The 19618-nt window shown below is 37.7% G+C and overlaps 1 protein-coding gene across 2 annotated transcripts in view; it reads left to right on the plus strand.

Moving 5' to 3' along the window:
• Window positions 1–19618, plus strand: part of PLOD2 (procollagen-lysine,2-oxoglutarate 5-dioxygenase 2) — a 106150-nt gene that overhangs the window by 19471 nt on the left and 67061 nt on the right. The window lies entirely within an intron of this gene.

Below are 19618 nucleotides of genomic sequence, written 5' to 3' on the forward strand. Positions count from 1 at the left end.
TAGTACTGCTGCAGTGCACCCCCGAGTCCGCTGTGGTTTGCACCAAGGCATCGGTGCATTTGATTTGGCAGGAGAGCAGATTGTGTTGACCATGCCCTTCTCTTATACTTTGATGCAGTCTATTAATCAAAAAGCTTTATTGTGAATTTAGTGTTTATTGTTATCTTTTTATGCTTAAATTATGTTTAAAGACAAGCACTGGGAGATATATGTGACCGGAAAGTCCTCCCCTCTCCCTCTGCTTTCCTTTTAGTTCGGTGGGAAAATTAATCTTGTGAGACGAGAGGTTTGGGTTTCGTAGGATTTTCACTGATGATCCTTTGCATAAAAATGCAGCTACCCTGGAGTTGGAAAAAGGTCCCTAGAGATTCTGATATGTGCCACTCTTAGTTTTCACAAGCAGATGGAGGAAGAAATACAGGAAAAAGAGACTGAAAGTGAATAGGCGAAGGGAGGAAAAAAAACAGTAGAGGGAAGCATCAGGACGATGGTTTGGTACAGCTGCACAGTGAATTTGGCACTAAATCTTTTGGCTAATTGAATCAAACACGGAAACATGTTGGATTATCTAATTGTCTACTTAGTGGAAAAAGAAAACACTGTACACATATTGGTTTAAGTGACAAAAATATGTTTAGAAAAAAATGGTTTCTTTTTATGAAGAACGTTAAATAACAGTAGATGGTAGCTTCAGTTGTGGTTAATCTAGAGTTACTTTCAAAGGGATAAATATTTTCTTCCTCTTTTTGAAAAGTAAGGAAGGAATGGTGTTAAATTGTAACCCGGTAATTGCTTTTCTGACAGCAGCATTTGGTCAGTGACACAGTAAGGGACATTGTTACCAATCCTCTAACTCTCTAGGGGCAGAAGTGAGAAAACCCAGAATAGAGGACAAAGAGGGGGCCTCTGCAATGTCGATATTGCTGGATTATATTGAATTCCACCCTCTTATATACCAATAGCACATTTCTTCACCTGGAGTCATCTTTCCTTCAGGTCTCAGCTTTAATCTAGTTCCTCAGAGTTCTTCCCTAACCTTCCAATTTAAAACAACTTCCTCTGTTAAAATCTCTCACCTCATTCTTGTTCGAATTCATTTTTAACATTTACCATCATTTCCACTTGTACTTATTTATGCAATTATTTACTTACTATCCGCCACCCCAGCCCTACTACCCCCCCACTATATTGTAAGATCCACGAAGACAGCGATTGATTCTTCCAAAACTATTTATTGAGTGCCTGCTACGTGTCAGCTAGGAGTTGGGGATGCATCTGCTCCTGGAGTTTAGATTATCTTCATTTCTAGTGTACGCTTTTTTTTACGATTGTATCTCTAACATTTAGTACAGTGCGTGGTTCACAGAGAATGGTTAGTAACTAGTTGTTGAAAGAATGAAGACAGAAGTCGTTGAGGATTATTTGCAGAGCTCAGAGGTAGAGTGGAGTCAAGGCTTAAATCTGTAGTTCAGGAATATAAACATCTTCTGAGGCTGGGGGCTCCTTTTTCCTATCACAGGCTGAAATTTCCTGCTCCCCCTGCCTCTGTGGTCCTCCTTGGATGCACAAGAGTTTCTCTCCGACCACAGTGATCTCCCTTTCTGAAAGGGTGAATAAGAAGAACCCAGAGATTATGAATGATTAGTTGGTCTGAGATGAGTTCTGGGCTCTTTAGGTGACTGTGTTACACATGCAGGGTCCAAAATTACATCTTCTAGAGGATGAAGAGTATGGAGTTTTTGTCTAGAGGGTTCTCTTCTCATCAAATACTACTTGTTTTATTTTGGCAGATGAATTTGTAGGTAGGGTGTGTGCATGTTTGTGTGTGTATTTTCTTCCCCAGAAGGAGTTTTGAAATTTTTCTGTGCCACTCGAATAAATATCAAAGCAACACAAATTTTCAGCAAATACCGTGGAAGCCTGAGATATTTTTCACTACTTCAGCCTGAGACTGTTTTAGGGCAGCCTGAGTTTTCTTTCAATATAAAGTAGAACCCCCTTAGTGTTAGATCTTATTTTGTAAACTGCATCTGGGGAGTATATATAGTTTAAGCAGGCTGCAAGATAAATGTCTGAAGACTTCGTGTGGTAGTGATCATTTTATTATTGGTGAACACTTATAAAATACAGCAATTTTAATTTTAATATAGTTTGTACTTTTTTTGGCCATGATTAATCTAAACCTCCAGCTGTTTCTTTATATTACTTATGATTAAAGATGGGAAAGCCATCTTTAACTTATTTAATACACAGTATGAACAAATGAGTTCTCTACCTCTGCGTACATAATATAGTATAAAAATTATAAGGGGGAGGTAACTGGAGAAACGTGCTGTGTTACTGGTGGAAGCAGGCATTCTGACACTCAGACATCAAAATGGAGACCAAGAAATTAAAGATCTGAAACAGCATGTGAAAAATAATGTCTGGGCCCCCTCATTATGGGGATAAATGGCTGTGGAGAATGAGATGCATTTTGGGGAATTACTGTATCACTGGAAGGTGCAGTAAGAAATGAACATGAAGCATCAGGAAGAGGTTATATTTGTTTGGAATTCTTTGCTTAATTATAGTATTTTATACAATGATTTCTATTAAAAAGTGTTTAGAGAAAGATCAGACTACTGGGCATATACCCTGAGAAAACCATAACTCAAAAAAGAGTCACGTACCACAATGTTCATTGCAGCACTATTTACCATAGCCAGGACATGGAAGCAACCTAAGTGTCCGTTGACAGATGAATGGATAAAGAAGATGTGGTACATATATACAATGGAATATTACTCAGCCGTAAAAAGAAATGAAATTGAGTTATTTGTAGTGAGGTGGATGGACCTAGAGTCTGTCATACAGAGTGAAGTAAGTCAGAAAGAGAAAAACAAATACCGTATGCTAACACATATATACGGAATCAAAAAAAAATGATTCTGAAGAACCTAGGGGCAGGACAGGAATAAAGACAGACGCAGACGTAGAGAATGGACTTGAGGACATGGGGAGGGAGAAGGGTAAGCTGGGACGAAGTAAGAGAGTGGCATGGACATAGATACACTACCAAAATGTAAAATAGATAGCTAGTGGGAAGCAGCCGCATAGCACAGGGAGATCAGCTCGGTGCTTTGTGACCACCTAGAGGGGTGGGATAGGGAGGGTGGGAGGGAGACGCAAGAGGGAGGGGATATGGGGATATATGTATACATATAGCTGACTCACTTTCTTTTACAGCAGAAACTAACACACCATTGAAAAGCAATTATACTCCAATAAAGATGTTAAAAAAAAAAAAAAAGAGACTCCACAGGTTAAATAAGTGGAATTCTCAATGACCAAAAATGCTAACAGAGAGTAATTTGTGAATTTGAGAAATCTTCTCTATTCTTGTTTTAAGCTACGTTGTTTATTTCTGAAAAAATACACAGTGTCATTTAATCCAGATTCTTTGAGGCATATGAATATTTAACAATATACCAGTTAATGACATTGTTGTGAGTTTTCTTCTACTTTGAGAAATTTTGGAATTAAGAGGGAGTGAGGAATGTTGGAGAGGTGCCCCTATGCTAAGAAATACTGAATGTTTATCCCTGTTCATCAGAGCAGCTCTCTGATGAGTCATGCTAGCACCCCTTCAGCAGTGGGAATGTCTTTGATTCTGGTGTGTAGAGGCTTCTTGAGAGCTTGGACTTTTGAGGAGTCTTTGCAGCAACTGGCCCCATGTGACAACTGGCCAAGCTTTCCAACTAGGGGATCTTCGTCCCTGATACACAGGGTCCCTGAATGAGCTGCTGACTCATTCAGATACACCCTGACGCAGCATACAGGAGCATCTCCCCCCAGCTGGATTTATACTGCTGAGATTAGATTGCATTCAAAAGGGAGCTATTCTATAAACATCTGCTTTAAATATGTATGTTGTTTATGACTACTTCATGCCTTGCTGTGTTTTTGTTCTTCTTTTTGAGTAACCAGTGGGTGAGGTATTAATTGACTATGATTGTTCAGGAGATGGGGAAAGAGAGGGGGAGGGATCAACGTTTTCACAGTGACCTTCCTCTAACAGTGCTCTTTGCCAGCAGCTGATATTTCTTTCCCCAGTTGCTTTTCTACGTACATGTTCTAATCCCTACATACATGTTCTAATCTAATCTAACGCATTTCTTACTAATGACTTAAAGTGATGGCATTTATACAGGAATGTGCAAGTATGCCTTGCTTATTCTACAAAAATAGATTTTAAAAAAAAGAGAGAAAACCTCTGCATTTTGATTTCTGCCTAAAACTAGTGAAAATCTAAATAACTATTATGAAGTACAGAAAAGATTTACATTTTAGGGTGAGCTCAGCCATGATCCTATTTTATGTATTAAAATAAACTACTTCATTTATGTTTAGTTTGTCAATAGTTGGGGTCCATAACTGCTCCAGGAGCACACCAGTAACAAAAGAGAAGTTATAAGGACTGTATCCCCTTCAGGACAGGCAGTGTGGCGTTTAGCTTTTGTATCATCTTGAAGGTCACAGTAATCGCTTTTGATTTAAACATTTTCTTACCATTTTACCCATGCAGCAGACTAATCTTTTAAGGTTAGTCTTCTTAAATAAATCTGGAGTCCTTCACACCTTTCTTTCAAATCCCACATTTAATGTCAGTCAGTCTTGTTTAATCTATCAAAGCATATCCAGACTGATCACTTTTTACCTTCTTTACTGCTACTCCTTGGTGCATGTCCCTGTGGCCTAGATTATTTATTTGGTTGCACCGGGTCCCAGTTGCAGCAAGTGGGCTCCTTATTTGCGGCATGTGGGCTTCTTAGTTGTGGCATGCGGGCTTCTTAGTTGTGGCATGTGAACTCTCAGTTGCGGCAGGCATGCGGGATCCAGCTCCACGAGCAGGGATGGAACCTGGCCCCCTTGCATTGGACGTGCCGAGTCTCAACCACTGCGCCACCAGGGAAGTGCCATGGCCTAGATTATTGTTGTACATTTTCTCCCAGTCAGGCTTCCTAATTTTACCCTTGACCTCTTTCAGTCATAGCAACCAGAATGAACCTGTTAAACTTTAGTCAGATTTTGGAATGCAGTATTGCATTGCAGTTATGGGCACAGACTCTGGAGCTAGGCTGTCTGGGTTCTTATCTAGGTCCTGACATTTATGGTGTGTTTAATCTTGGGCAACCTATTTAAATATAAAATTGGAATAGCTGTAGTGTATGGATTAAAAGAGTTAATAGTATCTACATGGTAGACACTATTATTAGTATTAGTATCAGCAGCAGCAGCAGTGGTAGTTGTAATAGTAATAGTATTAGTATTTGAACAACTATTATGTCATCCTTTGACTCAAAATCCTCTAAGAGCTTCCCACTGCATTTGGAGTAGAAGCCACAATCTTTGCAATGACCTCCTAGGCCCTGCACAATCTCGTCACTCTGATTTCTGGACGCATCTCATTTTCTCCCTTGCTTAGTCTCCTCTGTATTCTGGTGCCTGTAGTGTACTCCCCGCTCTCCCCCAAGCACGTATGAGTCCTGAAACTGGCTCATTCATTCTTTGTGTTTGTTCTTTCCACTTAACAGGAAAGCATCCCCTCAGATACCTGCAGAGCTAACTCACTTCCTTCACTTCCCATCACCCTCTCCGTGCAACTTGATTATGCTGTCCCAAATGCCAACAATCCAAGACTCCCTGTGCCCCTTCCTCCTTTCTCTTTAGCCGTGTAAGTTAGATGAAGTTATTTTTTGTTTTGGTTTTTGTCCCCCTGCATTAGAATGTAAACTCCATGATGGCAAAGATTTATTTTTTGTCTCTTGTGTCCACTCTGGAATCCCCAAACTCTCGAACAGTGTCTGGCATATAGTAGACATACAATAAATATTTTTTGAAGGAGTGAATGAAATTATGGCACCTTAACAATGTTAATTCTCTGCTCAAACCCTTCTGTGGCATTCCTGTCCCTTACAGAGCTCGGTGCCCTTGGCCTTGGCCTCCATGGTCTGCCACATCTCGGCTGCCAGCTGGTCTCTCTCACTCCTAAATTATGATTTGCAATTAACCATTTCCTGTCATTCTGGATACTGAAAACTATTATTTCCTCCTCATTTCTGACTAGCTAAGTCTTATCCCACCTTTGAGGCCCCCCTAAATTTTTTTCTTCTATGGCACTACCCCCCCCCCCCAACTACTTTTGATTTCTTTCTTCATTGTTTAACCTCCTCATTGGGCTGTTATCTAGAATTAGAGATACTGAAGTGTGTATATTCACTGGCCTACCTAGGATGTAGTTCTTAGAATGCGATCCTTGTTCAGCATTATCAGCATCTCCTGGTGTGGATGCCTGGTGTACAGAAATTATTTCTGAACCTCTCCTAAGACATAACAATCAAAAATTCTGGGGTTGTGGTCCAGAAATGCATGTTTTAATAAGGCTTTGTGTATTTCTGATGCAAGCTGACGTTTGAGAACTGCTGGGCAAGGACATCAGCATGATGGACCAGACTGGGAGTGTCTGAATTAAGGAACCAGTTGAATCTTCAAAGTTCAGCAATCCCCAGAGATGGGAGGAAACTAAAATGGGTGTAGGAGGGCCAGAGATAGAATGTTCCAAGAATGAGTAAACAAAAACTTTTCTCTGAAAAAGAAACTAGGAAACATGTCTACGGGATAAAGGACAATCAGGGGAATGGAACTCTGTTAGTGAATGCTTATGTCCATGATTCAGATTTTCTTCTTGTGGAGTAAATTTTGGACAGTAGAAGGTTAGCAGAGAACTTGGAAGTTGTGAGATTAGCACTGGGCAGATCTTGAGAATGGTAAGCCATGCAAAGTCTGAGGCAGCACATATGGCCTTTCCTGGTAAGCGTTTGGGGTGCCGCTCTGAGACTGGTATATTTTGACAGGAGCTAAAATTGAGGAAGAAGGTACAAAACCAGATTCTAGTCGTCTATTGAAATAATATGTCATGATAGGTATCTGATCACTGATGGGAAAAGTGAAGGACAGACAACCCAGTTATTAAGGAAAGGAACCTGTCTCTGCAGAAGAGCTTGGAATGGAAGAACCTGAGGACTGAGAAGAGGTTCGTGTGAACTCTTGGATGGAGGTTAAATGGCCTCAGGGGTGGTGTTTAGAGGCCTGGGGTGGGGGTGGGGCGGTTATCACAGAAACCATTAAAGTCAACAAATAAGTGTCAACTATGTGTTACGTATCAAATTAAATATTTTACTTGAACACAGGTAATGTACCAGTATACATCTTTCTATCTCTTTATTGCCTGAATGATAATGGATTGAAATCAAACACTTAAAATAACTGGCTCTTTATAAGGACTTATTTTAATCATATAATTGTGTTTGCTATATGATACCAATCTTTTTGAATTTTTTTCCCCTATTTTCAAACTTGAATTAAACTGTACTTCAGGCACCAGGAGAATATAAACACATGTTCAGAAGGATCTTTGGCTTCCTGTTAAAACTGACCTATCATACACATTATAGTGGACACTGAACTTAGAAAAGTTAACATGTTCAGGGCTTTATATTGTTTTGCATGAGATAGGGTGAAAGGTCAATTGGGTAGATTTCCTCTGCTGCTGTCCTTCAAGAGTTCTGAGCCCCATGTTGAGGTGCATGCTTACCCACACCACACCATCCCCACCCTATGGAATTAACCTAGATCTGGAAGTGTGGTGCAGGGGTTCTGATGAACCGTGACTGATGTGACTGAGGCCATTCTGGGAGGTTGGCTATCTCAAGGTCCTGAGGTTGATCAGCCACAGACCTGTTCAACAATGACTTGTCGGTGAGAATCATCCATGTGTGTCTTTTAACACATGACCTGGTTCAGAATTCAAGAAAGTCACTATTCAAAACTGAAAGAAGAAATAAGAAGGGAGGAATATCAGGCACTTAGACAACAGGGAGCTGATTGGGTCAGAGATAATTCCATCTTAAGGGAGTTTTTGTCAGTGTGGCAGACAGGAGCACGTAGAGAACCTTTTACGTGGGTCTTTATATCCAATCAAAATAGTGTTATAAAGCCAGTTTTACTTATAAAAAAACAAATTATGGGACAGTATTATGTTCCTGGTAACTTTTAGTGTTCTCAGCATCTGTATATTTTGAGACATTTTTTTGGTTTTTTTCTGTCTTTAAAAAATCATAGGTCACCTTGCAATCATAGTTGAAATAATTACTATTTCTCTTTAAAACATTAATGTGTTAATTTGACATAGGTTTTGATAATTCAGAATGGAGGGAATTTCCTGGTTGTCCAGTGATTAGGACTCCACGCTTCCACTGCAGGGAGCATGGGTTTGATCCCTGGTCTGGGAACTAAGATCCCGCATGCTGAGCGGACTGAAATGAAATGAAATGAAACAAAATAAAATAAAACGGGAGAGATTAAAAAAAAAATTCTAAAAAAAAATCTATCTACCTACCTATCTATCTATCTATCTATAAAATTCAGAATGGAACCCAAGGACTTCCTTGTTTGGAATAATATGAGAGAGCGCCTCAACAGGTTCAACATTTCATTTGTTCAACTTCAGCCACATGATAAAAAAAAGTAAACATAAAAAAAATATAAAAAACCTGGAATAAAATATGGAAGAATTATTTTATAATTATAACATGTGGAAAGACTTTTTAAAGTATAACACGAACCTAGGAATGTAAGAGTTAATGGCGGATAAAGACAATGTTGTAGGAGAAGAAATTTTGCCTGGCAGAAATCATATGTCAAAGCAAAGTCAAATGATAATAGTGATAGTGAATGGGAGGAAATTTTTGACTCAGAAATTCTATTTTGAATTTATTCTACAGATACAATCTTACATGTAAGAAATTACTTATGTACATCATTATCAAATGCAGATTTTTTTTAGTACATTATTAGATTGGAAATAATTTAATATCTGCCACTAGCATGGTGGTAATTAAATTATGGTTCATCCATGTAATGGAATACTGTGCTGCCGGATTCCATTTGAAAATATCTCAAAGATATGTAAATTCTTTTTAAAAGATGCAAAAAAATATTTAACTACAAAAGTAGCCAGAAAACAATGAACAAAATGGCAATAAGCACATGCCTATCAATAATTACTTTAAATGGATTAAATTCTCCAATCCAAAGACATAAAGTGCCTGAATGAATAAAAAAAAAAACAGGCCAAGACTCATCTATGTGCTGCCTACAAGAGGCTCATTTAGATGTAAGGAAACACACAGACTGAAAGTGAAGGGATAGAACAAGATATTCCATGTAAATGGAAACCAACAGAAAGCTGGAGTAGCTATACTTATATCAGACAATGTAGACTTTAAAATAAAGACTGTAATAAGAGAAAAGGTTCCCTTGTGCAGTGTTGGTGGGAATGTCAATTTGGTTCAGCCACTATGGAAAACATTATAGAGGTTCTTCAAAAAATTAAAAATAGAGCTATCATATGATCCAGCAATTCCACTTCTGGTTATTTATATGAAGAAAATGAAAACACTAATTCGAAAAGCTATGTGCACAGTCATGTTCATCACAGCAGTATTTACCATAGCCAAGATTTTGAAGCAGCCTAAGTTTCCATCGATAGATGAACGGATAAAGAAATTGTGGTACATATATACGATGAAATATTATTACTCAGCCATAGAGAAGAATGAAATCCTCCCATTTGTGACAACATGGATGGACCTTGAGGGCATTGTGCTAAATGAAATAAGTTAGACAGAGAAGGACAAATACTGTTTGCTCTCACATGTGAAATCTTAAAACATATATATATTTATACACACACACAATATATATATATACACATACATATATACATATATATACACACACATATATATGTACACATATATATATATGTTCATGGATACAGAGAACAGATTTGTGATTGCCAAAAGTTGGGGAGTTGAGGGGTTGAAGAAATTGGCGAACTGCTTTTTTTTTTTAAGTGTAAATAAATTGAGAAAAGAAAAGCAAAATGGGGTATAGATTATAAAGTGTTTGGTATTGTATGCATTGACATCTCTTGAAGCATCCATAAGAACAATATCATCGGTATCTCCTGAGGGAAAGTCAGCTATATGTCTGGGAGAAAGGGCTGGGAAAGAATATCATTTCCTACTTTATCACCCAGTCCAAAAATTAAATTACAAAAAGTGGCTGGAGAAGGAAAAAGCAGTCATGTGTAATACAAATATATTGTTTTAATCTCTAACTTGGCATCGTGAATACTAGAATATTTCTTTTATTTTCTGGGATATACTCCAAAAAAATAAGACACTTCTCATATAAAGATGATAGTTTATGACATTTTATAACACAAAGTGAATAATAAAGCTTTATTTTGGAGTCTTATAGTAATTCCATAGGAGAAGGTATTTATAGTTGTAGATGTCACATCATCTACATTTAATTTTATGTCCCTGAAATGTCTAATGTGCTGATTTGGTTTTATAGTAATCTTTTATATGGCAGCTTCAACTTGTTGGACATTGTGGGGAACTAGCAAGTTGTGCTGGAGGATTCTGAACTGCCAGAAAAGATGCCATAAAACTCTCAAGGCAGGTGAGGATGGGCTGCTGCTCAGATTAATTGTACTTATTTTATGCTACCTGGGTACAATGGAAAATGCCCTCTTAAAATATATATAATTATAATGTGTCCATGGCAATGTGGAGTGGGAGAAGCAAATGTTTCTGTGTAGTTGAAGATGATGAATTACAGTTACGACTTTTCATTTGTTTCCTTTCAGCCCCTCCACACTTTGTCAGGTCTGCTTTTAATTTTGCGTCCCACATTGATTTATTTTCATTCCTTTAGGTTAAGCAGACGTCTTTAAAAAGATTTTTTTGTTTTCCATTATCGAGAAATAAAGGTCATCTTGGCTCAGGCACCTCACCCTTGCAGCTTTGTCTCACATGGACCACAAGTGCATCTCAGGATGTTCTCTGCCCTAGGACAACTGTTTTTTAGTGTGTGTGTTTTTTTTTTTTTTTTCCATTTGTAGGTGAATTAGCAGGAGTATATGATCTCAGCCCCTGCTGTTTTGTTCTGGTAATTAACTTTATTATTGATGCCCTTTGCTGATGAGTCTGGGAAATACTTTTAGTGCCTATGCATAATATGGAATAAAGAGCAGTAGATCAGATTGTAAACCAAACACAATAATTTGTTTTGAACAAACCGTACAACCTTGGGACCAAATTTCTGGCAGGCGGTTCATACTGTCTGCTAAAGCATTTGGCCAGCAGATGGGTTATATCATCCCACTCAAAGGAGGTTCTCATTACTGGTACATCTTTCTATTTTGGAGGTTGCTGCAACCTTTTTTTTTTTTTTTAATTTATTTATTTTTGGCTGCATTGGGTCTTCACTGCACAGGGACTTTCTTTAGCTGCCGCGAGTGGGGGCTACTCTTCGTTGCGGTGCACAGGCTTCTCATTGCGGTGGCTTCTCTTGTTGCGGAGCACGGGCTCTAGGTGCGTGGGCTTCAGTAGTTGCGGCACGCAGGCGCAGTAGCTGTGGCTCGCGGGTTCTAGAGCGCAGGCTCAGTAGTTGTGGTGCACGGGTTTAGTTGCTCCACGGCATGTGGGATCTTCCCGGACCAGGGCTCGAACCTGTGTCCCCTCCATTGACAGGTGGATTCTTAACGACTGCACCACCAGGGAAGTCCTGCTGCAAACTTTGAACCCTTGGAATTCAACAGATTTGAGTCAGCTCTGGCTTGAAGAGGGCAGATCCTTTTTGCTTTGACATTAAAATTACATTCAAGGTATGCATCTCATAACTTTTGAAGGGATCAGTTGTGCTCTCCAAGTCATAAATTCTGGAAAATGGTCCTGTGCTATTTATATTAATACTTATAAAGATAGGAAATGCTGCTTTTCCAAGACAGTCTATTCATTCTGGGTGCTTTTAACTGTACTTTGTATTTGCTACGACCTGAATGTTTGTGGCCACCCAAAATTCGTATATTGAAATCCTTACCCGCAAAGGTCTTTGGCAGATCCTTAAGTCATGAGGGTAGAGTCATCATGAATTGGGTTAGTGCTCTTATAAAAGAGGTCCCAAAGATACCCCATCCCCTTTCACCGTGATAAAATTATGAAGGCGCTTATACTATGAAATATTCGATCCCATTTGTGAGAAAGATATTCATTAGAAGGTCTGCTTTAAGCTAATATCCAGAGACCAAAGCTTATTCTTATTTGCCCACTATAACAGTTCCCATGGATGAAAGTGTTTCATAAAATAGCCATATTTTTTAGTCAACAGGTTGGTAACTATAATGGTCTGAATGTTTGTGTCTCCCTAAAATTCATATGTTGAAATCCTAACATCTGAAGACGATGAGGTGGAGCCTATAGGAGACACTTAGGTCATGAGGGCGGAGCCTTCATGAATGGGATCAGTGTTCTTATAAAAGAGACCCCACAGAGTCCCTGGCCCCTTCCACCGTGTGAGGACACAGGGAGAAGGTGCTGGCTATGAGCCAAGAAGAGAGCCTTCACCAGAACGTGTTCATTCTGGTGCTGTGATCTTGGACATCCGGCCTCCAGAACTGGGAGGAATAAACTTCTGCTGTTTATAAGCTACCACGTCTGTGGTATTTTGTTATAGCAGCCTGAACAGAGTAAGACAGTATTGATAGAAAATTTGCCTCCTCTCCATTAATTTTTCCCCTAGCCAATTATCTCTTTGAAAAAAAAATAGAGGAAATCCATTTTTTTTTTTTTTCCTCTTCAAACATGGTGAGGTAGAGAGGTGGTGAATCTTTTATTTCAGGTAGAAAAATTCTCACTTCCTCAATTATTCAGTATGTGAAATGATTGCCAAACCTCTAACCATGCTGGTCAAACTCCGTGTTTGTCAAAGTTCTCCTTAATGTAGCAGGCCAAACGTCCGATAATGTCTTGTACATGAACTGCACAGGTTACAGTGGAATCGTCACCTCTTTCGTTAAGATTGTGTTTTTGTTTATTTGTTTGTTTTGGTCAGCAGTCTCACACATTGGCTCATTTTTGAGTTTGTATTTGAGTAATGTTATGTTAAAATGAAATGCTTCTCAATCAGTGGAGGAGCAGGGTATGATTGTCTTATCTACCAAATATTTCCTTTATGGAGTCTATTTGGAGTCTTTGCTGTATGTCTCTAGCCTGGCCTCTGAGCCCAGAATGTAAAACTCAGCCATGTATCAGACATAATCAATTAGGCCCATAGTGTCTCTTTCAGATGAAGAAGTGCTGCCTGTAGCTAGAAGCATAATGGGTCAGCTATCCCCAAGACAATTTCCAGGTTCAGCAATTCAGTAGGAGGACACAGATGATTCAGCATATCGTCATATTGATAGCTATGACTTTTTACATTGAAAGAATACCAAGCAAAGTCAGCAAAGGGAAAAGGCACATAGGCAAAGTCCAGGGGAACCAGACACAGCTTCCAAGAGTCTTTTTCCAGTGGAGTCACAGAGGATTAGCTTAATTCCTCCAGCAACTAGTTGTGACAACACATGTGAAATGTTATTTGTTGGGAAAGCTCATTAGAGACTCAGTGCCTAAGGTTTTTATTTGGGGCTGGTCATAGAGGCAACCTCTGTACCAGAATTCCAAACTCCTAGAAGGAAAGCTGGTGTTCAGCATAAATACCTTGTTTGTGCAATTCAGATACAATGAGCTGTTCTTATCTGGGAATGGTGGGAATCCTCTCCAAATCCAGCTTTCCAGATGCCAGCTGAGGATCAATCCTGCAAACTAAGATTGAAGTCTTAGGCTTGCTATGTTATCTCTTTTCTGTACATTTAAACAGATATTAATTTTAATTTTAAACAGATTCTAGCCTCTTGACCTCTTACCACCAAGTGAGGCCACATGAAACATTGGAAAGAAATGGACTTTGAGGAATACCCAAAGTTCCACTTCCAGCTTTGCTAGTAACTTGTTGGGTGACTTTGGCTAAGTTAACCTATTTAACCTTATTTTCTTCATCTATGAGTTGGATGTAATAATGCAAACTACGTAAGGATTTTGTTGGGAACAAATTATTTTATACACCCACACAGATAAAATATAACATCCCTTGTTCCTGAATCCACTCATTCAACAAATATTTATTAAGAATCTACTATATGCTAAACACTTTGATAGGTCCTGGAGGTGTGTAGTGCTGAGCAAAAAACATCCTGCCTTTCTGGAATTTACAGTCTAGTCGGAGAAGGAGACTTTAATCTTGAATAATAATCATGCAAATTAATATGTAATTACAATTTGTCGTAAGTGCTCCAAAAGAGAGGTAGAGAATGCAGTGAAAATGTATAATGGGCACTGACATACTTGAGTAGGTAAGGGAAGTTTCCCCCAAGGAAATGGCATATGTGTAAGAATCTCAATGAATTGAACAGGCAGTGGTTGCATCAAGAGATCAGAGGTGACATTAGATAAAGGTGTTGCATAGGCTCTTCTCCTCAGGGTGGGAGGGAGCAGGCATTGTTGGAGAACTGAAAGAAAAACTGTGCAGTTGGAGCAGAGAGAACAAAGGGCAGAGAGATAGTGGGTGAGATTAGAGAGGATAGAGGTAGTCAAGGACCACATTGAGGTAAAGTAGCTTGGCCACAGTGCTAAGAGCAATGGAAAATCATTTAAGGATGTTTAGCAATGGGGTGACATGATTAGATATCTAATTTTTTTGAAAAGCTTAAGTCAGCTTTGTAAAGATATGATTGGAGTGGGTATAGTGGGATTTAGGAGGCTATTGTGGAAACCTGGGCTAGTGATGATCGTGATTTGAGTTAGCTTGCTTGGAGGTGGAGAGAAATGAAAAGATTTGAGAAGGTGTATCTGCAGTTACTTGCTCAATTATTTTAGTGCACAGTTTAAATTGAACTGTTTTTACATAGATTTTTTTCCCCCATTACAGTTGCCTCCACCCCTTATCTGTGGCAGATAAATTCCAAGACCCCCAGTGGATGCCTGAAATTGTGGATAGTACCGAATCCTATATATACTCTGTTTTTTCCTGTACATACATATCTATGATAAAGTTTAATTTACAGATCAGACACAGTTAAGAGATTAACAACAATAACTAATAATAAAATAGACAGTTATAACAATATACTGTGATGAAAGTTATGTGAATGTGGTTTCTCTCAAAATATCTTATTGTATAAAGTTAATGCCTTTTTATCTTAATTAAGCACTTACCATGCACTGTGGCCATGACTTTTACAGTTTGAGGCAAGACAGCAAATCTAGCATGAATTTCTTTTTCTTTCTTCACAGTTTCACAGATAGGTTTGTTCCTAGCGTAGATCTTAGCAACCTCAGCATGTGCTTTCCTTTTCCTTATTAAATCAAGAACATTCACCTTTTCATTTAAAGGAAGCACTTTACAGCTTTCTTTGGCTTATTTGAATTACCAGCATCACTACTCTTGTGCTTTGGGGCCATTATTAAGTAAAATAAGGGTGACTTGGACACAAGCAGTGTGATACTGTGACAGTGGATCTGATAACTGAGATGGCTACTAAGTGACTAATGGATAGGATACACTGGACAGAGCGATGATTCACATCCCAGGCAGGACAGAACGGGATGGCAAGTGATTTTACCATGCTACTCAGAATGGTGTGCAATTTAAACAACTTATAAGTTATTTATTTTGGAATTTTCCATTTAATATTTTCAGACCATGATTGACCCTGTGGGTAACAGAAACCTTGGGTAAGGGGACAGTATTGTACTAGCATCATAAAATCTTGAGAGTTGGAAGAGATATTTGGTTCTTGAATGAATAACTCTGGTAGAGAAAAAGATTGAGTTGCATAACTTGCTGAGATTTGCACATCAACTCCCTTTCACATTTATCTGTTGAGTGGAAATAATAAGATACTGTCATTAGACATATGTATGGACTTAAGTGTATCATCCACTTTACATATATTAACTCATTAATTCTCACAGCAAGCCTATCAGGTGCTATTATTACACACATAGATGAGAAACAGATGAGACACAGAGTTTAAGTAACTGACCAATTTCAAACAAGTAATAAATGGTAGGTCTGAAACTGGAACCCAAGTAGTTTGTTGTCAGATCCCTATGGCCAACCACAATGGCAAATTATGACCCTTAGGCCAAATCTGGCCCATGGCTGTTCTTGTACAGCCAGCCAAAAAACTAAGGATTATTTTTTTTTAATTTTAAAAAAGTTTTAAGGAAGAAAAAAGGAGAATCGTGACAGAGATTGTATGTAGACCACAAAGCCTAAAATATTTACTATGTGGCCTTTTACAGTGAAAGTTTGCTGGCCCCTATGCTAACCATTCCTAAGAAAATGTGTTCCTTGAATAGAAAGTTGAGCGCCACTGATCCTTACAGATGAAGGGCACGTCTTTCATAAAATGAGTTATTACAGAGTAAGAACAGTATATACTCAGAGCTCCTTCTGTGGTAGAATTATTTTTCTTGATTTTTGCAAATTTAAAAGTAAGACTGGGAAAGTTTCTTGGGAAGTAGGAGAATTATCCCTCTGAGTGAGATCAAAGGCAGCTAGCTGGGCTGGCGCTGAGTTACTGAATGTGATGCCTGTTATTAAGACAATGAATTTCAGCTGGATTTATGGGCTGATTTTTTTTTTTTTTTTTTTTTTTTTAGCATTTTGTAGATAGGATATATTAGCCAAAAAACTTCCTGTTTTAAAGCCATGATTTGTTTTTGGAAAGAAAAATTAGATCAGCTCTAAAAATTGATGAATTCTGGTATTATGTCAACAACTATTTGGAGAAAAAAAAAAAAAAAGACTAACTAACAATGCCATTTTTCCTCCCCAGAGCTGTAAGTTCATTAGTAAGAAAGAACATAGCGGGGTGTTTTTTGGTTTTTTGCCTTTCTAAATAAAAAAGATTTAGATTTTTGGAGAAATTCTGTTATTCATCTAAATTTTCATAGGGGGCTAAATATTAAGCCACTTAACAAATATTTATTAAACCTTACTATGGTGCTAGGTATTTTTTTTTTTTTAATTTTATTTATTTATTTATTTATGGCTGTGTTGGGTCTTTGTTTCTGTGCGAGGTCTTTCTTCTAGTTGTGACAGGCGGGGGCCACTCTTCATTGCGGTGTGTGGGCCTCTCACTATCGCGGCCTCTCTTGTTGCGGAGCACAGGCTCCAGACACACAGGCTCGGTAATTGTGGCTCACGGGCCCAGTTGCTCCACGGCATGTGGGATCTTCCCAGACCAGGGCTTGAATCTGTGTCCCCTGCGTTGGCAGGCAGATTCTCAACCACTGCGCCACCAGGGAAGCCCCGGTGCTAGGTATTTTGAGGGACTTTGTAAATATGATTACAGAAGGTTTTTGTTTTTTTTTTTTTGCTATGATGTGATTTTCATTTGATAAATGGTTGTTGTAATAGACCACACTCTATAGATGCCTTACATGTTTCTTGCTCATGCAAACTGTATTAACTGTTTTCTAAGAGTCAGGCAGTGGCTTTAGAGTTTACATTTGGTCACAGTTGGGCTTCCATTTATCTTTTCTTTGACACCATCTTAGACTAGTTTTGGTAGTGGTTGATGGGTACCCATTATTCAAGCCCATTTCTTCAATCATCTCACTTGATCCTTTTGGTTGTTGTGGGTGGATTGGGTACTAATTATAGTTGTTTAAATTATAATATTGTCTAGTTAGAAAATTTCTTCTGTCTATTCTGTTTTTCCTTTTACTTAGATGATTCAGATTGTTGAAAAGAGTTTTATATTGAATATTTTTCTGATTGGAAAATTAGGGATTGTGCATAAAGTTGAACTCTCTCTTTTTTTAATTGTAGGGCTTTCCAAACATTTATAAATGGAACCCACTTTTAATAGTCATCATACGTGGGCAGTCTTATTTACTCTTTATCTTCTTCCTCCATTGTCTCCCATCTACCCCTAATAATTTTAAAACAAATCACAAACATTACTTCCTTTCATTGAGTAAATACTTTATTACTTGTCCCTAAATTATAAGAACTCTTTAAAAAATATCAATGCCATTAGCATGCTAAAACATTAGCAATAATTCTGTAATATTGACAAATACAAGTTAGTGTTCAGATTTTCCTAATTTTCTCATAAATACCCTTTTACAGTTGACTTTTCAGATCAGGACCCAAATAAAGGCCATGATGTATGTTTGGTTGAATTGTCTCAATTCTGGTGATATGCTATAATAGTTTCCCTTTCCTTTTTTCTCTTTTGCCATTGATTCTGTAGATCAGTTGTCTTCTGTCCTTATATTTCTGATAAATTTGTGGTATAAATTTTAGTGGAATCTAAAGTATGTGTCAACTGTAGGTTAAATTTTTTGACACGCATACTTCATAGATGGTGAACAAGTTGTACTGTTGAACTGGTTGGCAAGAACTTGTGAGTGGTGCACGTCAGCACTTTCTTCTTTTACTTCCCCCAGTTGAGTAAGATTTATTTCTCATCACAGTCACCATAGTGAACAGCAGGTAAGAAGAAACAAAAGTTTCTACGTAATGTTATTGAACAGGCCTGCCTTTGACAGAATTACTTATTTATTACTTGGTTTTGCTTTTTTGTAATTAGCAACAGTACTGAAGCAACAGGAGTCCTTATTTGGCATAGGCTTGCCAGACACCGTCAGACTACATATTTTTAGGTTTGCCTTCTGAGTCATTAGATTCCATAACATTTCTGTCTACCCAAGGGTCTGGCCAACGTTACTTTTCTTTTTTTTTTTGAACGTCTTTATTGGAGTATACTTGCTTTACAATGGTGTGTTAGTTTGTGCTGTATAACAAAGTGAATCAGCTATATGTATACATATATTCCCATTACTTTTCCTATTAAGGATGATAAAATCCTTGCTGTTAATTTTGTACTGGAAATTATAAGTATAAAAATCTGTCCAGGCAAAATCTATAAACTTTTTTTGTGTAGAAAAAGTTAAGAAAGAAAGCTATCTTTAGTCATTTTATTACGCAGAAAAGAGACTTCAAAAGTATTCCTTTTACTCTTATGAAATAAAATCTTGTATTGCCTATTTCAAAATTTATTGTAAATTATAAATAGGTCAAGTTTTCTTAATTGATTAAGCCCTGTTTGAAACTTTACAAATGAAATTTTGTTTTTTAAAGAATAGTTAATTGAAAAAGTACTCTTAAAATATATTTGCTTCAGCCCTGACAGCTATACTGAAAATGACTTTTATTTTTCCTTAAATATCTATTTCTCATAATGGTGAAAGTTATGTGAGAAATACATATTTCTAGAAAAATATCTAAGAATGTTAATATTTATTTTCATGAAAATGTTTTCCTTTTTTTGGTTGACTTGTTTGAATTTCTTTCTTTATGTGTCTTACACTTATGTGTATTTTGTTTAAAGTATTTTCAAAATTTGATGATTACCTTGGGTCATATGAAATTGTTTTTAATTGATTCCTATAATACATTAATGCTATATATTTCATTTTCAATGATTGTCTACTGTTTAAGGGATACTTAACACTGTCTGACTTTTTTCTTGTTGGTAACAATCAAGTGAGAGTCAGATGATATAACTCGGTGCCTAGAATGTTAAAAAGATGTTAATTTTGTTTTC

This window comes from Balaenoptera ricei, chromosome 4, assembly GCF_028023285.1.
Source record: "Balaenoptera ricei isolate mBalRic1 chromosome 4, mBalRic1.hap2, whole genome shotgun sequence".
In the NCBI taxonomy this organism is placed as follows: Eukaryota; Metazoa; Chordata; class Mammalia; order Artiodactyla; family Balaenopteridae; genus Balaenoptera; species Balaenoptera ricei.